The sequence below is a fragment of the Vicugna pacos genome, unplaced genomic scaffold (assembly GCF_048564905.1).
Source record: "Vicugna pacos unplaced genomic scaffold, VicPac4 SAC-SAT, whole genome shotgun sequence".
Classification (NCBI taxonomy): domain Eukaryota; kingdom Metazoa; phylum Chordata; class Mammalia; order Artiodactyla; family Camelidae; genus Vicugna; species Vicugna pacos.
The window spans coordinates 7003905-7020331 of NW_027328721.1; positions in this window are offsets into that span (position 1 = coordinate 7003905).

A 16427-nucleotide genomic window follows, 5' to 3' on the forward strand; every position below is an offset into this window, starting at 1 on the left:
GGATCCTCCCCAAGCTCAGGATACCGGAACCATTGTCAGTGCGTGGGGAACTCGAGAGAAAACTCCACGCAGCTGTCTTCAGTCACAGGTATTCCCTGTTACGGGGAATTATGAGAAATAACTTCCCTGACCTTGGGGAGCAGCCTCTGTCACTGGGATTGCCTGCAAACCACCCTAGCATTCCCTGGCACAGGAACATTAGGAAAAAACCCAGGGGAGTCGAGCTTAGGCATTCCGTTTGAACCCACGGGCTGCCGACCGTTGGTTTAACCTCCCCACGCTCAGGATTCCGGAACCATTGTCAGTGCGTGGGGGAGCTCGAGAGACAACTCCACGTAGCTCTCTTCAGTCACAGGTGTTCCCTGAACGGGGAAGTCCGAGAAATACATTCACTGACCTTGGGGAGGCAGCCTCTGTCCCTGGGATTTCCTCCAAACCCCCCTAGCATTCCCTGGCACAGAGACATTAGGAAAAAACCCAGGGGAGTCGAGCATAGGCATTCCGTTAGAACCCACGCGCAGCCGACCGTTGGTGGAACCTCCCCACGCTCAGGATTCCGGACCCATTGTCAGTGTGTGGGGAGCCCGAGAGACAACTCCACGCAGCTCTCTTCCGTCACAGGTGTTCCCTGTTAGGGGGAATTCTGAGAAATATCTTCCCTGACCTTGGGGAGGCAGCCTCTATCACTGGGATTGCCTGCAAACCCCCCTAGCATTCCCTGGCACAGAGACATTAGGAAAAAACCCAGGGGAGTCGAGCTTATGCATTCCGTTAGAACCCACGCGTTGCCAACCGTTGGTGGAACCTCCCCACGCTCAGGATTCCGGAAAAATTGTCAGTGCGTGGGGAGCTCGAGAGACAACTCCACGCATCTCTCTTTAGTCACAGGTGTTCCCTGAACGGGGTAGTCCGAGAAATAAAATCCCTGGCCCTGTGGAGGCAGCCTCTGTCACTGGGATTGCCTGTAAACCCCCCTAGCATTCCCTGGCAGAGAGACATTAGGAAAAAACCCAGGGGAGACGAGCTTAGACATTCCGTTAGAACCCACGCGCTGCCGACCGTTGGTGGAACCTCCCACTCTCAGGATTCCGGAACAATTGTCAGTGCATGGGGATCTCGAGGGACAACTCCCCGCAGCTCTCTTCAGTCACAGGTGTTCCCTGTTAGGGGGAATTCTGAGAAATACCTTCCCTGACCTTGGGGAGTCAGCCTCTGTCACTGGGATTGCCTGCAAACCCCCCTAGATTTCCCTGGCACAGAGACATTAGGAAAAAACCCAGGGGAGTCCAGCTTAGGCATTCCGTTTGAACCCACGCGCTGCCTACCGTTAGTGGAACCTCCCGAGGCTCAGGATTCCGGAAACATTGTCAGTGCGTGGGGAGGTCGAGAGACAACTCCACGCAGCTCTCGTCAGTCACAGGTGTTCCCTGTTAGGGTGAATTCTGAGAAATACCTTCCCTGAAATTTGGGAGGCAGCCTCTGTCCCTGGGATTACCTGCAAACACCCCTAGCATTCCCTGGCACAGAGACATTAGGAAAAAACACAGGGGAGACAAGCTTAGGCATTCCGTTAGAACCCACGCGCTGCCGACAGTTGGTGGAACCTCCCCATGCTCAGGATTCCGGAACAATTGTCAGCGCGTGGGGAGCTCGAGAGACAACTCCACGCAGCTCTCTTCAGTCACAGGTGTTCCCTTTTAGGGGGAATTATGAGAAATAACTTCCCTGACCTTGGGGAGGCAGCCTCTGTAACTGGGATTAACTGCAAATCCCCTAGCATTCCCTGGCACAGAGACATTAGTAAAAGACCCAGGGGAGACGAGTTTAGGCATTCCGTTAGAACCAACGTGCTGCCGACCGTTGGTGGAACCTCCCCATGCTCAGGATTCCGGAACCATTGTCAGTGAGTGCGGAGCTCGAGAGACAACTCCACGCAGCTCTCTTCAGTCACAGGTGTTCCCTGAACGGGGTAGTCCGAGAAATACATTCCCTGTACTTGGGGAGGAAGCCTCTGTCACTGGGATTGCCTGTAAACCCCCCTAGCATTCCCTGGCACAGAGACATTAGGAAAACACCCAGGGGAGTCGAGCTTAGGCATTCCGTTAGAACCCACGCGCTGCCGACCGTTGGTGGAACCTCCCCACGCTCAGGATTCGGAACCATTGTCAGTGCATGGGGGAGCTCGAGAGACAACTCCACGCAGCTCTCTTCAGTCACATGTGTTCCCTGTTTGTGGGAATTCGGAGAAATAACTTCCCTGAACTTGGGGAGGCAGCCTCTGTCACTGGGAATTCCTGCAAACCCCCCTAGCATTCCCTGGCACAGAGACATTAGGAAAAAACCCAGGGGAGTCGAGCTTAGGCATTCCGATGGAACCCACGCGCTGCCGACAGTTGGTGGATCCTCCGCACGCTCAGGGTTCCACAAAAATTTTCAGTGCGTGTGGAGCTCGAGAGATAACTCCATGCAGCTCTCTTCAGTCACAGGAGTTCCCTGTTAGGGGGAATTCTGATAAATACCATCCCTGACCTTGGGGAGGCAGCCTCTGTCACTCTGATTGCCTGCAAACCTCCCTAGCATTCCCTGGCACAGAGACATTAGGAAAAAACCAAGGGGAGTCGAGCTTAGGCATTCCGTTAGAACCCACGCTCTGCCGAGCGTTGGTGGAACCTCCCCACGCTCAGGATTCCGGAACCATTGTCAGTGCGTGGGGAGCTCGAGAGACAACTCCTCGCAGCTCTCCTTACTCACAGGTGTTCCCTGTTAGGGGGAATTCTGAGAAATATCTTCCCTGACCTTGGGGAGGCAGCCTCTGTCACTGGGATTGCCTGCAAACCCCCCTAGCATTCCCTGGCTCAGAGAAATTAGGAAAAAACCCAGGGGAGATGAGCTTAGGCATTCCATTAGAACCCAACCACTGCCGACCGTTGGTGGAACCTCCCCACGCTCAGGATTCGGAACCATTGTCAGTGCATGGGGGAGCTCGAGAGACAACTCCACGCAGCTCTCTTCAGTGACAGGTGTTCCCTGTTAGGGGGAATTCGGAGAAATACCTTCCCTGAACTTGGGCAGGCAGCCTCTGTCACTGGGATTGCATGCTAACACCCCGAGCATTCCCTGGCACAGAGACATTAGGAAAAAACCCAGGGGAGTCGAGCTCAGGCATTCCGTTAGATCCCACGCAATGCCGACCGTTGGTGGAACCTCCCCACGCTCAGGATTCCTGAACCATTGTCAGTGCGTGTTGGAGCTCGAGAGACAACTCCACGCAGCTCTCTTCAGTCACAGGTGTTCCCTGAACGGGGAAGTACGAGAAATACCTTCCCTGACTTTGGGGAGGCAGCCACTGTCACTGGGATTTCCTGCAAACCGCCCTAGCATTCCCTGGCACAGAGACATTAGGAAAAAACACAGGGGAGACGAGCTTTGGCTTTCCGTTAGAACCCACGCGCAGCCGACCGTTGGTGGAACCTCCCCACGCTCAGGATTCCGGAACCATTGTCAGTGCGTGGGGGAGCTCGAGAGACAACTCCACGGAGCTCTCTTCAGTCACAGGTGTTCCCTTTTAGGGGGAAATCTGAGAAATAACTTCCCTGACCTTGGGGAGGCAGCCTCTGTCACTGGGATTGCATGCAAACCTCCACAGCATTCCCTGGCACAGAGACATTAGGAAAAAACCCAGGGGAGTCGAGCTTAGGCATTCCGTTAGAACCCACGCGATGCCGACCGTTGGTGGAACCTCCACACGCTCAGGATTCCGGAGCCATTTACAGTGCATGGGGAGCTCGAGAGACAACCCCTTGCAGCTCTCCTCACTCACAGGTGTTCCCTGTTAGGGGGAATTCTGAGAAATTCATTCCCTGACCTTGTGGAGGCAGCCTCTGTCAATGGGATTGCCTGCAAACCCCCCTAGCATTCCCTGGCACAGAGACATTAGTAAGAATCCCAGGGGAGACGAGCTTAGGCATTCCGTTAGAACCCATGCGCTGCCGAACTTTGGTGGAACCTCCACACGCTCAGGATTCCGGAACCATTTTCAGTGCGTGGGGGAGCTCGAGAGAAAACTCCACGCAGCTCTCCTTACTCACAGGTGTTCCCTGTTAGGGGGAATTCTGAGAAATATCTTCCCTGACCTTGGGGAGGCAGCCTCTGTCACTGGGATTGCCTGCAAACAACCCTAGCATTCCCTGGCTCAGAGAAATTAGGAAAAAACCCAGGGGAGATGAGTTTAGGCATTCCGTTAGAACCCACGCGCTGCAGACCATTGGTGGAACCTCCCCACGCTCGGGATTCGGAACCATTGTCAGTGCATGGGGGAGCTCGAGAGACAACTCCACGCAGCTCTCTTCAGTGACAGGTGTTCCCTGTTAGGGGGAATTCGGAGAAATACCTTCCCTGAACTTGGGCAGGCAGCCTCTGTCACTGGGATTGCCTGCAAACACCCCGAGCATTCCCTGGCACAGAGACATTAGGAAAAAACCCAGGGGAGTCGAGCTTAGGCATTCCGTTTGATCCCACGCAATGCCGACCGTTGGTGGAACCTCCCCACGCTCAGGATTCCGGAACCATTGTCAGTGAGTGGGGGACTTCGAGAGACAACTCCACGCAGCTCTCTTCAGTCACAGGTGTTCCCTGAACGGGGAAGTACGAGAAATATCTTCCCTGACTTTGGGGAGGCAGCCACTGTACTGGGATTTCCTGCAAAGCGCCCTAGCATTCCGTGGCACAGAGACATTAGGAAAAAACACAGGGGAGACGAGCTAAGGCATTCCGTAAGAACTCACGCGCTGCCGACCGATGGTGCAACCTCCCCACGCTCAGGGTTCCGGAACTATTTTCAGTGCGTGTGGGAGCTCGAGAGACAACTCCACGCAGCTCTCTTCAGTCACAGGTGTTCCCTGTTCGGGGGAATTCTGAGAAATAACTTCAATGAATTTGGGGAGGCAGCCTCTGTCACTGGGATTGCCTGCAAACCCCCCTAGCATTCCCTGGCACAGAGATATTAGGAAAAAATCCAGGGGAGTGAAGCTTAGCATTCCTTTAGAACCCACGCGCTGCCAACGTTGGTGGAACCTCCCCACGCTCAGGATTCCGGAACCATTGTCAGTGCGTGGGGGAGCTCGAGAGACAACTACACGCAGCTCTCTTCAGTGACAGGTTTTCCCTTAACGGGGAAGTCCGAGAAATACCTTCCCTGAATATGGGGAGTCAGCCTTTGACACTGGGATTGTCTGCAAACTCCCGTAGCATTCCCTGGCACAGAGACATTAGGAAAAATATCAGGGCAGTCGAGCTTACGCATTCCGTTAGAACCCACGCCTTGCCGACCGTTGGTGGAACCTCCCCACGCTCAGGATTCCGGAAACATGGTCAGTGCGTGGGGGAGGCCGAGAGACAACTCCACGCAGCTCTCTTCTGTCACAGGTGTTCCCTCTTAGGGGGAATTCAGAGAAATACCTTCCCTGAACTTGGGGAGGCAGCGTCTGACACTGGGATTTCCTGCAAACACCCCTAGCATTCCCTGCCACAGAGACATTAGGAAAAAACCCAGGGGAGTCGAGCTTAGGCATTCCGTTAGAACCCACGCGCTGCCGACCGTTGGTGGAACCTCCCCACGCTCTGGATTCTGGAACCATAGTCAGTGTGTGGGGAGCTCGAGAGATAACTCCACGCAGCTCTCTTCAGTCACAGGTGTTCCCTGTTAGGGGGAATTCTGAGAAATACCTTCCCTGACCTTGGGGAGGCAGCCTATGTCACTGGGATTGCCTGCAAACCCCCCTAGCATTCCATGTCACAGAGACATTAGGAAAAAACCCAGGGGAATCGAGCTTAGGCATTTCGTTAGAACCCACGCGCTGCCGACCGTTGGTGGAACCTCCCCACGCTCAGGATTCCGGAAACATTGTCAGTGCCTGGGGATCTCGAGAGACAACTACACGCAGCTCTCTTCAGTCACAGGTGTTCCCTGTTAGGGGGAATTCTGAGAAAAACCTTCCCTGACCTTGGGAAGGCAGCCTCTGTCCCTGGGATTTCCTACAAACCCCCCTAGCATTCCCTGGCACAGAGATATTAGGAAAAAACCAGGGCGGTCGAGCTTAGGCATTCCATTAGAACCCACGCGCTGCCGACCGTTGGTGGAACCTCCCCACGCTCAGGATTTTGGAACCATTGTCAGTGCGTGGAGAGCTCGAGAGACAACTCCACGCAGCTCTCTTCAGTAACAGGTGTTCCCTGTTAGGGGGAATTCTGAGAAATACATTCCCTGACATTGGGGAGGCAGCCTCTGTCACTGGGATTGCCTGCAAACACCCCTAGCATTCCCTGGCAGAGAGACATTAGGAAAAAACCCAGGGGAGTCGAGCTTAGGCATTCCGTTAGAACCCACGCGCTGTCGACCGTTGGTGGAACCTCCCCACGCTCAGTATTCTGGAACCATTGTCAGTGCGTGGGGGAGCTCGAGAGACAACTCCACACAGCTCTCTTCAGTCAGAGGTGTTCCCTGTTAGGGGGAATTCTGTGAAATATCTTCCCTGAACTTGGGGAGGCAGCCTATGTCACTGGGATTGCCTGCAGACCCCCATAGCATTCCCTGGCACAGAGACATTAGGTAAAAACTCAGGGGTGTCGAGCTTAGGCATTCCGTCAGAACCCACGCGCTGTCGACTGTTGGTGGAACCTCCCCACGCTCAGGATTCCGGAAAAATTGTCAGTGCGTGGGGATCTCGAGAGACAACTCCACGCAGCTCTCTTCAGTCACAGGTGTTCCCTTTTACGGGAAATTCTGAGAAATAACTTCCCTGACCTTGGGGAGGCAGCCTCTGTCACTGGGATTGCCTGCAATACCCCCTAGCATTCCCTGGCACAGAGACATTAGGAAAAATCCCAGGGGAGTTGAGCTAACGCATTCCGTTAGAACCCAGCGCTGCCGACAGTTGGTGGAACCTCCCCACGCTCAGGATTCCGGAACCATTGTCAGTGCATGGGGGAGCTCGAGAGACAATTCCACGCAGCTCTCTTCAGTCACAGGTGTTCCCTGTTAGGGGGAATTCTGAGAAATACCTTCCCTGACTTTGGGGAGGCAGCCTCTGTCTCTGGGATTGCCTGCAAACCCCCCTAGCATTCCCTGGCCCAGAGAAATTAGGAAAAAACCCAGGGGAGTCGAGCTTAGGCATTCCGTTAGAACACGCGCTGCCGACCGTTGGTGGAACCTCCCCACGCTCAGGATTCCGGAACCATTGTCAGTGCGTGGGGAGCTCGAGAGACAACTCCACGCATCTCTCTTTAGTCACAGGTGTTCCCTGAACGGGGTAGTCCGAGAAATAAATTCCCTGGCCTTGGGGAGGCAGCCTCTGTCACTGGGATTGCCTGTAAACCCCCCTAGCATTCCCTGGCAGAGAGACATTAGGAAAAAACCCAGGGGAGACGAGCTTAGACATTCCGTTAGAACCCACGTGCTGCCGACCGTTGGTGGAACCTCCCACTCTCAGGATTCTGGAAGAATTGTCAGTGCATGGGGAGCTCGAGGGACAACTCCACGCAGCTCTCTTCAGTCACAGGTGTTCCCTGTTTGGGGGAATTCTGAGAAATAACTTCCCTGACCTTGGGGAGGCAGCCTCTGTCACTGGGATTGCCTGCAAACCCCACTAGCATTCCCTGGCACCAGATATTAGGAAAAAACTCAGGGGAGACGAGCTAAGGCATTCCGTTCGAACCCACGCGCTGCCGACCTTTGGTGGAACCTCCCCACGCTCAGGGTTCCGGAACTATTTTGAGTGCGTGTGGGAGCTCGAGAGACAACTCCACGCAGCTCTCTTCAGTCACAGGTGTTCCCTGTTCGGGGGAATTCTGAGAAATAACTTCAATGAATTTGGGGAGGCAGCCTCTGTCACTGGGATTGCCTGCAAACCCCCCTAGCATTCCCTGACACAGAGATATTAGGAAAAAATCCAGGGGAGTGAAGCTTAGCATTCCTTTAGAACCCACGCGCTGCCAACGTTGGTGGAACCTCCCCACGCTCAGGATTCCGGAACCATTGTCAGTGCGTGGGGGAGCTCGAGAGACAACTCCACGCAGCTCTCTTCAGTGACAGGTTTTCCCTTAACGGGGAAGTCCGAGAAATACCTTCCCTGAATATGGGGAGTCAGCCTTTGACACTGGGATTGCCTGCAAACTCCCGTAGCATTCCCTGGCACAGAGACATTAGGAAAAATATCAGGGGAGTCGAGCTTACGCATTCCGTTAGAACCCACGCCTTGCCGACCGTTGGTGGAACCTCCCCACGCTCAGGATTCCGGAAACATGGTCAGTGCGTGGGGGAGGCCGAGAGACAACTCCACGCAGCTCTCTTCTGTCACAGGTGTTCCCTCTTAGGGGGAATTCAGAGAAATACCTTCCCTGAACTTGGGGAGGCAGCGTCTGACACTGGGATTTCCTGCAAACACCCCTAGCATTCCCTGCCACAGAGACATTAGGAAAAAACCCAGGGGAGTCGAGCTTAGGCATTCCGTTAGAACCCACGCGCTGCCGACCGTTGGTGGAACCTCCCCACGCTCTGGATTCTGGAACCATAGTCAGTGTGTGGGGAGCTCGAGAGATAACTCCACGCAGCTCTCTTCAGTCACAGGTGTTCCCTGTTAGGGGGAATTCTGAGAAATACCTTCCCTGACCTTGGGGAGGCAGCCTATGTCACTGGGATTGCCTGCAAACCCCCCTAGCATTCCATGTCACAGAGACATTAGGAAAAAACCCAGGGGAATCGAGCTTAGGCATTTCGTTAGAACCCACGCGCTGCCGACCGTTGGTGGAACCTCCCCACGCTCAGGATTCCGGAAACATTGTCAGTGCCTGGGGATCTCGAGAGACAACTACACGCAGCTCTCTTCAGTCACAGGTGTTCCCTGTTAGGGGGAATTCTGAGAAAAACCTTCCCTGACCTTGGGAAGGCAGCCTCTGTCCCTGGGATTTCCTACAAACCCCCCTAGCATTCCCTGGCACAGAGATATTAGGAAAAAACCAGGGCGGTCGAGCTTAGGCATTCCATTAGAACCCACGCGCTGCCGACCGTTGGTGGAACCTCCCCACGCTCAGGATTTTGGAACCATTGTCAGTGCGTGGAGAGCTCGAGAGACAACTCCACGCAGCTCTCTTCAGTAACAGGTGTTCCCTGTTAGGGGGAATTCTGAGAAATACATTCCCTGACATTGGGGAGGCAGCCTCTGTCACTGGGATTGCCTGCAAACACCCCTAGCATTCCCTGGCAGAGAGACATTAGGAAAAAACCCAGGGGAGTCGAGCTTAGGCATTCCGTTAGAACCCACGCGCTGTCGACCGTTGGTGGAACCTCCCCACGCTCAGTATTCTGGAACCATTGTCAGTGCGTGGGGGAGCTCGAGAGACAACTCCACACAGCTCTCTTCAGTCAGAGGTGTTCCCTGTTAGGGGGAATTCTGTGAAATATCTTCCCTGAACTTGGGGAGGCAGCCTATGTCACTGGGATTGCCTGCAGACCCCCCTAGCATTCCCTGGCACAGAGACATTAGGTAAAAACTCAGGGGTGTCGAGCTTAGGCATTCCGTCAGAACCCACGCGCTGTCGACTGTTGGTGGAACCTCCCCACGCTCAGGATTCCGGAAACATTGTCAGTGCGTGGGGATCTCGAGAGACAACTCCACGCAGCTCTCTTCAGTCACAGGTGTTCCCTTTTACGGGAAATTCTGAGAAATAACTTCCCTGACCTTGGGGAGGCAGCCTCTGTCACTGGGATTGCCTGCAATACCCCCTAGCATTCCCTGGCACAGAGACATTAGGAAAAATCCCAGGGGAGTTGAGCTAACGCATTCCGTTAGAACCCAGCGCTGCCGACAGTTGGTGGAACCTCCCCACGCTCAGGATTCCGGAACCATTGTCAGTGCGTGGGGGAGCTCGAGAGACAATTCCACGCAGCTCTCTTCAGTCACAGGTGTTCCCTGTTAGGGGGAATTCTGAGAAATACCTTCCCTGACTTTGGGGAGGCAGCCTCTGTCTCTGGGATTGCCTGCAAACCCCCCTAGCATTCCCTGGCCCAGAGAAATTAGGAAAAAACCCAGGGGAGTCGAGCTTAGGCATTCCGTTAGAACACGCGCTGCCGACCGTTGGTGGAACCTCCCCACGCTCAGGATTCCGGAACCATTGTCAGTGCGTGGGGAGCTCGAGAGACAACTCCACGCATCTCTCTTTAGTCACAGGTGTTCCCTGAACGGGGTAGTCCGAGAAATAAATTCCCTGGCCTTGGGGAGGCAGCCTCTGTCACTGGGATTGCCTGTAAACCCCCCTAGCATTCCCTGGCAGAGAGACATTAGGAAAAAACCCAGGGGAGACGAGCTTAGACATTCCGTTAGAACCCACGTGCTGCCGACCGTTGGTGGAACCTCCCACTCTCAGGATTCTGGAAGAATTGTCAGTGCATGGGGAGCTCGAGGGACAACTCCACGCAGCTCTCTTCAGTCACAGGTGTTCCCTGTTTGGGGGAATTCTGAGAAATAACTTCCCTGACCTTGGGGAGGCAGCCTCTGTCACTGGGATTGCCTGCAAACCCCACTAGCATTCCCTGGCACCAGATATTAGGAAAAAACTCAGGGGAGACGAGCTAAGGCATTCCGTTCGAACCCACGCGCTGCCGACCTTTGGTGGAACCTCCCCACGCTCAGGGTTCCGGAACTATTTTCAGTGCGTGTGGGAGCTCGAGAGACAACTCCACGCAGCTCTCTTCAGTCACAGGTGTTCCCTGTTCGGGGGAATTCTGAGAAATAACTTCAATGAATTTGGGGAGGCAGCCTCTGTCACTGGGATTGCCTGCAAACCCCCCTAGCATTCCCTGACACAGAGATATTAGGAAAAAATCCAGGGGAGTGAAGCTTAGCATTCCTTTAGAACCCACGCGCTGCCAACGTTGGTGGAACCTCCCCACGCTCAGGATTCCGGAACCATTGTCAGTGCGTGGGGGAGCTCGAGAGACAACTCCACGCAGCTCTCTTCAGTGACAGGTTTTCCCTTAACGGGGAAGTCCGAGAAATACCTTCCCTGAATATGGGGAGTCAGCCTTTGACACTGGGATTGCCTGCAAACTCCCGTAGCATTCCCTGGCACAGAGACATTAGGAAAAATATCAGGGGAGTCGAGCTTACGCATTCCGTTAGAACCCACGCCTTGCCGACCGTTGGTGGAACCTCCCCACGCTCAGGATTCCGGAAACATGGTCAGTGCGTGGGGGAGGCCGAGAGACAACTCCACGCAGCTCTCTTCTGTCACAGGTGTTCCCTCTTAGGGGGAATTCAGAGAAATACCTTCCCTGAACTTGGGGAGGCAGCGTCTGACACTGGGATTTCCTGCAAACACCCCTAGCATTCCCTGCCACAGAGACATTAGGAAAAAACCCAGGGGAGTCGAGCTTAGGCATTCCGTTAGAACCCACGCGCTGCCGACCGTTGGTGGAACCTCCCCACGCTCTGGATTCTGGAACCATAGTCAGTGTGTGGGGAGCTCGAGAGATAACTCCACGCAGCTCTCTTCAGTCACAGGTGTTCCCTGTTAGGGGGAATTCTGAGAAATACCTTCCCTGACCTTGGGGAGGCAGCCTATGTCACTGGGATTGCCTGCAAACCCCCCTAGCATTCCATGTCACAGAGACATTAGGAAAAAACCCAGGGGAATCGAGCTTAGGCATTTCGTTAGAACCCACGCGCTGCCGACCGTTGGTGGAACCTCCCCACGCTCAGTATTCCGGAAACATTGTCAGTGCCTGGGGATCTCGAGAGACAACTACACGCAGCTCTCTTCAGTCACAGGTGTTCCCTGTTAGGGGGAATTCTGAGAAAAACCTTCCCTGACCTTGGGAAGGCAGCCTCTGTCCCTGGGATTTCCTACAAACCCCCCTAGCATTCCCTGGCACAGAGATATTAGGAAAAAACCAGGGCGGTCGAGCTTAGGCATTCCATTAGAACCCACGCGCTGCCGACCGTTGGTGGAACCTCCCCACGCTCAGGATTTTGGAACCATTGTCAGTGCGTGGAGAGCTCGAGAGACAACTCCACGCAGCTCTCTTCAGTAACAGGTGTTCCCTTTTACGGGAAATTCTGAGAAATAACTTCCCTGACCTTGGGGAGGCAGCCTCTGTCACTGGGATTGCCTGCAATACCCCCTAGCATTCCCTGGCACAGAGACATTAGGAAAAATCCCAGGGGAGTTGAGCTAACGCATTCCGTTAGAACCCAGCGCTGCCGACAGTTGGTGGAACCTCCCCACGCTCAGGATTCCGGAACCATTGTCAGTGCGTGGGGGAGCTCGAGAGACAATTCCACGCAGCTCTCTTCAGTCACAGGTGTTCCCTGTTAGGGGGAATTCTGAGAAATACCTTCCCTGACTTTGGGGAGGCAGCCTCTGTCTCTGGGATTGCCTGCAAACCCCCCTAGCATTCCCTGGCCCAGAGAAATTAGGAAAAAACCCAGGGGAGTCGAGCTTAGGCATTCCGTTAGAACACGCGCTGCCGACCGTTGGTGGAACCTCCCCACGCTCAGGATTCCGGAACCATTGTCAGTGCGTGGGGAGCTCGAGAGACAACTCCACGCATCTCTCTTTAGTCACAGGTGTTCCCTGAACGGGGTAGTCCGAGAAATAAATTCCCTGGCCTTGGGGAGGCAGCCTCTGTCACTGGGATTGCCTGTAAACCCCCCTAGCATTCCCTGGCAGAGAGACATTAGGAAAAAACCCAGGGGAGACGAGCTTAGACATTCCGTTAGAACCCACGTGCTGCCGACCGTTGGTGGAACCTCCCACTCTCAGGATTCTGGAAGAATTGTCAGTGCATGGGGAGCTCGAGGGACAACTCCACGCAGCTCTCTTCAGTCACAGGTGTTCCCTGTTTGGGGGAATTCTGAGAAATAACTTCCCTGACCTTGGGGAGGCAGCCTCTGTCACTGGGATTGCCTGCAATACCCCCTAGCATTCCCTGGCACAGAGACATTAGGAAAAACCCAGGGGATTCGAGCTTAGACATTCGGTAGAACCCTCGCGCTGCCGACCATTGGTGGAACCTCCCCACGCTCAGGGTTCCAGAACCATTGTCAATGCGTGGGGAGTTCGAGAGACAACTCCATGCAGCTCTCTTCAGTCACAGGTGTTCCCTGTTAGGGGAATTCTGAGAAATACCTTCCCTGAACTTGGCGAGGCAGCCTCTGTCACTGGGATTTCCTGCAAGCCCCCCTAACATTCCCAGGCACAGAGATATAAGGATAAACCCAGGGGAGACGAGCTTAGGCATTTCGTTTGAACCAATGCGCTGCCGACCGTTGGTGGAACCTCCCCACGCTCTGGATTCCGGAACCATTGTCACTGCGTGGCGGATCTCGAGAGAAAACTCCACGCAGCTCTCTTCAGTCACATGTGTTCCCTGTTTGTGGGAATTCGGAGAAATAACTTCCCTGAACTGGGGGAGGCAGCCTCTGTCACTGGGAATTCCTGCAAACCCCCCTAGCATTCCCTGGCACAGAGACATTAGGAAAAAACCCAGGGGAGTCGAGCTTAGGCATTCCGATGGAACCCACGCGCTGCCGACAGTTGGTGGATCCTCCCCAAGCTCAGGATACCGGAACCATTGTCAGTGCGTGGGGAACTCGAGAGAAAACTCCACGCAGCTGTCTTCAGTCACAGGTATTCCCTGTTACGGGGAATTATGAGAAATAACTTCCCTGACCTTGGGGAGCAGCCTCTGTCACTGGGATTGCCTGCAAACCACCCTAGCATTCCCTGGCACAGGAACATTAGGAAAAAACCCAGGGGAGTCGAGCTTAGGCATTCCGTTTGAACCCACGGGCTGCCGACCGTTGGTTTAACCTCCCCACGCTCAGGATTCCGGAACCATTGTCAGTGCGTGGGGGAGCTCGAGAGACAACTCCACGTAGCTCTCTTCAGTCACAGGTGTTCCCTGAACGGGGAAGTCCGAGAAATACATTCACTGACCTTGGGGAGGCAGCCTCTGTCCCTGGGATTTCCTCCAAACCCCCCTAGCATTCCCTGGCACAGAGACATTAGGAAAAAACCCAGGGGAGTCGAGCATAGGCATTCCGTTAGAACCCACGCGCAGCCGACCGTTGGTGGAACCTCCCCACGCTCAGGATTCCGGACCCATTGTCAGTGTGTGGGGAGCCCGAGAGACAACTCCACGCAGCTCTCTTCCGTCACAGGTGTTCCCTGTTAGGGGGAATTCTGAGAAAAACCTTCCCTGACCTTGGGAAGGCAGCCTCTGTCCCTGGGATTTCCTACAAACCCCCCTAGCATTCCCTGGCACAGAGATATTAGGAAAAAACCAGGGCGGTCGAGCTTAGGCATTCCATTAGAACCCACGCGCTGCCGACCGTTGGTGGAACCTCCCCACGCTCAGGATTTTGGAACCATTGTCAGTGCGTGGAGAGCTCGAGAGACAACTCCACGCAGCTCTCTTCAGTAACAGGTGTTCCCTGTTAGGGGGAATTCTGAGAAATACCTTCCCTGACATTGGGGAGGCAGCCTCTGTCACTGGGATTGCCTGCAAACACCCCTAGCATTCCCTGGCAGAGAGACATTAGGAAAAAACCCAGGGGAGTCGAGCTAAGGCATTCCGTTAGAACCCACGCGCTGTCGACCGTTGGTGGAACCTCCCCACGCTCAGTATTCTGGAACCATTGTCAGTGCGTGGGGGAGCTCGAGAGACAACTCCACACAGCTCTCTTCAGTCAGAGGTGTTCCCTGTTAGGGGGAATTCTGTGAAATATCTTCCCTGAACTTGGGGAGGCAGCCTATGTCACTGGGATTGCCTGCAGACCCCCCTAGCATTCCCTGGCACAGAGACATTAGGTAAAAACTCAGGGGTGTCGAGCTTAGGCATTCCGTCAGAACCCACGCGCTGTCGACTGTTGGTGGAACCTCCCCACGCTCAGGATTCCGGAAACATTGTCAGTGCGTGGGGATCTCGAGAGACAACTCCACGCAGCTCTCTTCAGTCACAGGTGTTCCCTTTTACGGGAAATTCTGAGAAATAACTTCCCTGACCTTGGGGAGGCAGCCTCTGTCACTGGGATTGCCTGCAATACCCCCTAGCATTCCCTGGCACAGAGACATTAGGAAAAATCCCAGGGGAGTTGAGCTAACGCATTCCGTTAGAACCCAGCGCTGCCGACAGTTGGTGGAACCTCCCCACGCTCAGGATTCCGGAACCATTGTCAGTGCGTGGGGGAGCTCGAGAGACAATTCCACGCAGCTCTCTTCAGTCACAGGTGTTCCCTGTTAGGGGGAATTCTGAGAAATACCTTCCCTGACTTTGGGGAGGCAGCCTCTGTCTCTGGGATTGCCTGCAAACCCCCCTAGCATTCCCTGGCCCAGAGAAATTAGGAAAAAACCCAGGGGAGTCGAGCTTAGGCATTCCGATGGAACCCACGCGCTGCCGACAGTTGGTGGATCCTCCCCAAGCTCAGGATACCGGAACCATTGTCAGTGCGTGGGGAACTCGAGAGAAAACTCCACGCAGCTGTCTTCAGTCACAGGTATTCCCTGTTACGGGGAATTATGAGAAATAACTTCCCTGACCTTGGGGAGCAGCCTCTGTCACTGGGATTGCCTGCAAACCACCCTAGCATTCCCTGGCACAGGAACATTAGGAAAAAACCCAGGGGAGTCGAGCTTAGGCATTCCGTTTGAACCCACGGGCTGCCGACCGTTGGTTTAACCTCCCCACGCTCAGGATTCCGGAACCATTGTCAGTGCGTGGGGGAGCTCGAGAGACAACTCCACGTAGCTCTCTTCAGTCACAGGTGTTCCCTGAACGGGGAAGTCCGAGAAATACATTCACTGACCTTGGGGAGGCAGCCTCTGTCCCTGGGATTTCCTCCAAACCCCCCTAGCATTCCCTGGCACAGAGACATTAGGAAAAAACCCAGGGGAGTCGAGCATAGGCATTCCGTTAGAACCCACGCGCAGCCGACCGTTGGTGGAACCTCCCCACGCTCAGGATTCCGGACCCATTGTCAGTGTGTGGGGAGCCCGAGAGACAACTCCACGCAGCTCTCTTCCGTCACAGGTGTTCCCTGTTAGGGGGAATTCTGAGAAAAACCTTCCCTGACCTTGGGAAGGCAGCCTCTGTCCCTGGGATTTCCTACAAACCCCCCTAGCATTCCCTGGCACAGAGATATTAGGAAAAAACCAGGGCGGTCGAGCTTAGGCATTCCATTAGAACCCACGCGCTGCCGACCGTTGGTGGAACCTCCCCACGCTCAGGATTTTGGAACCATTGTCAGTGCGTGGAGAGCTCGAGAGACAACTCCACGCAGCTCTCTTCAGTAACAGGTGTTCCCTGTTAGGGGGAATTCTGAGAAATACCTTCCCTGACATTGGGGAGGCAGCCTCTGTCACTGGGATTGCCT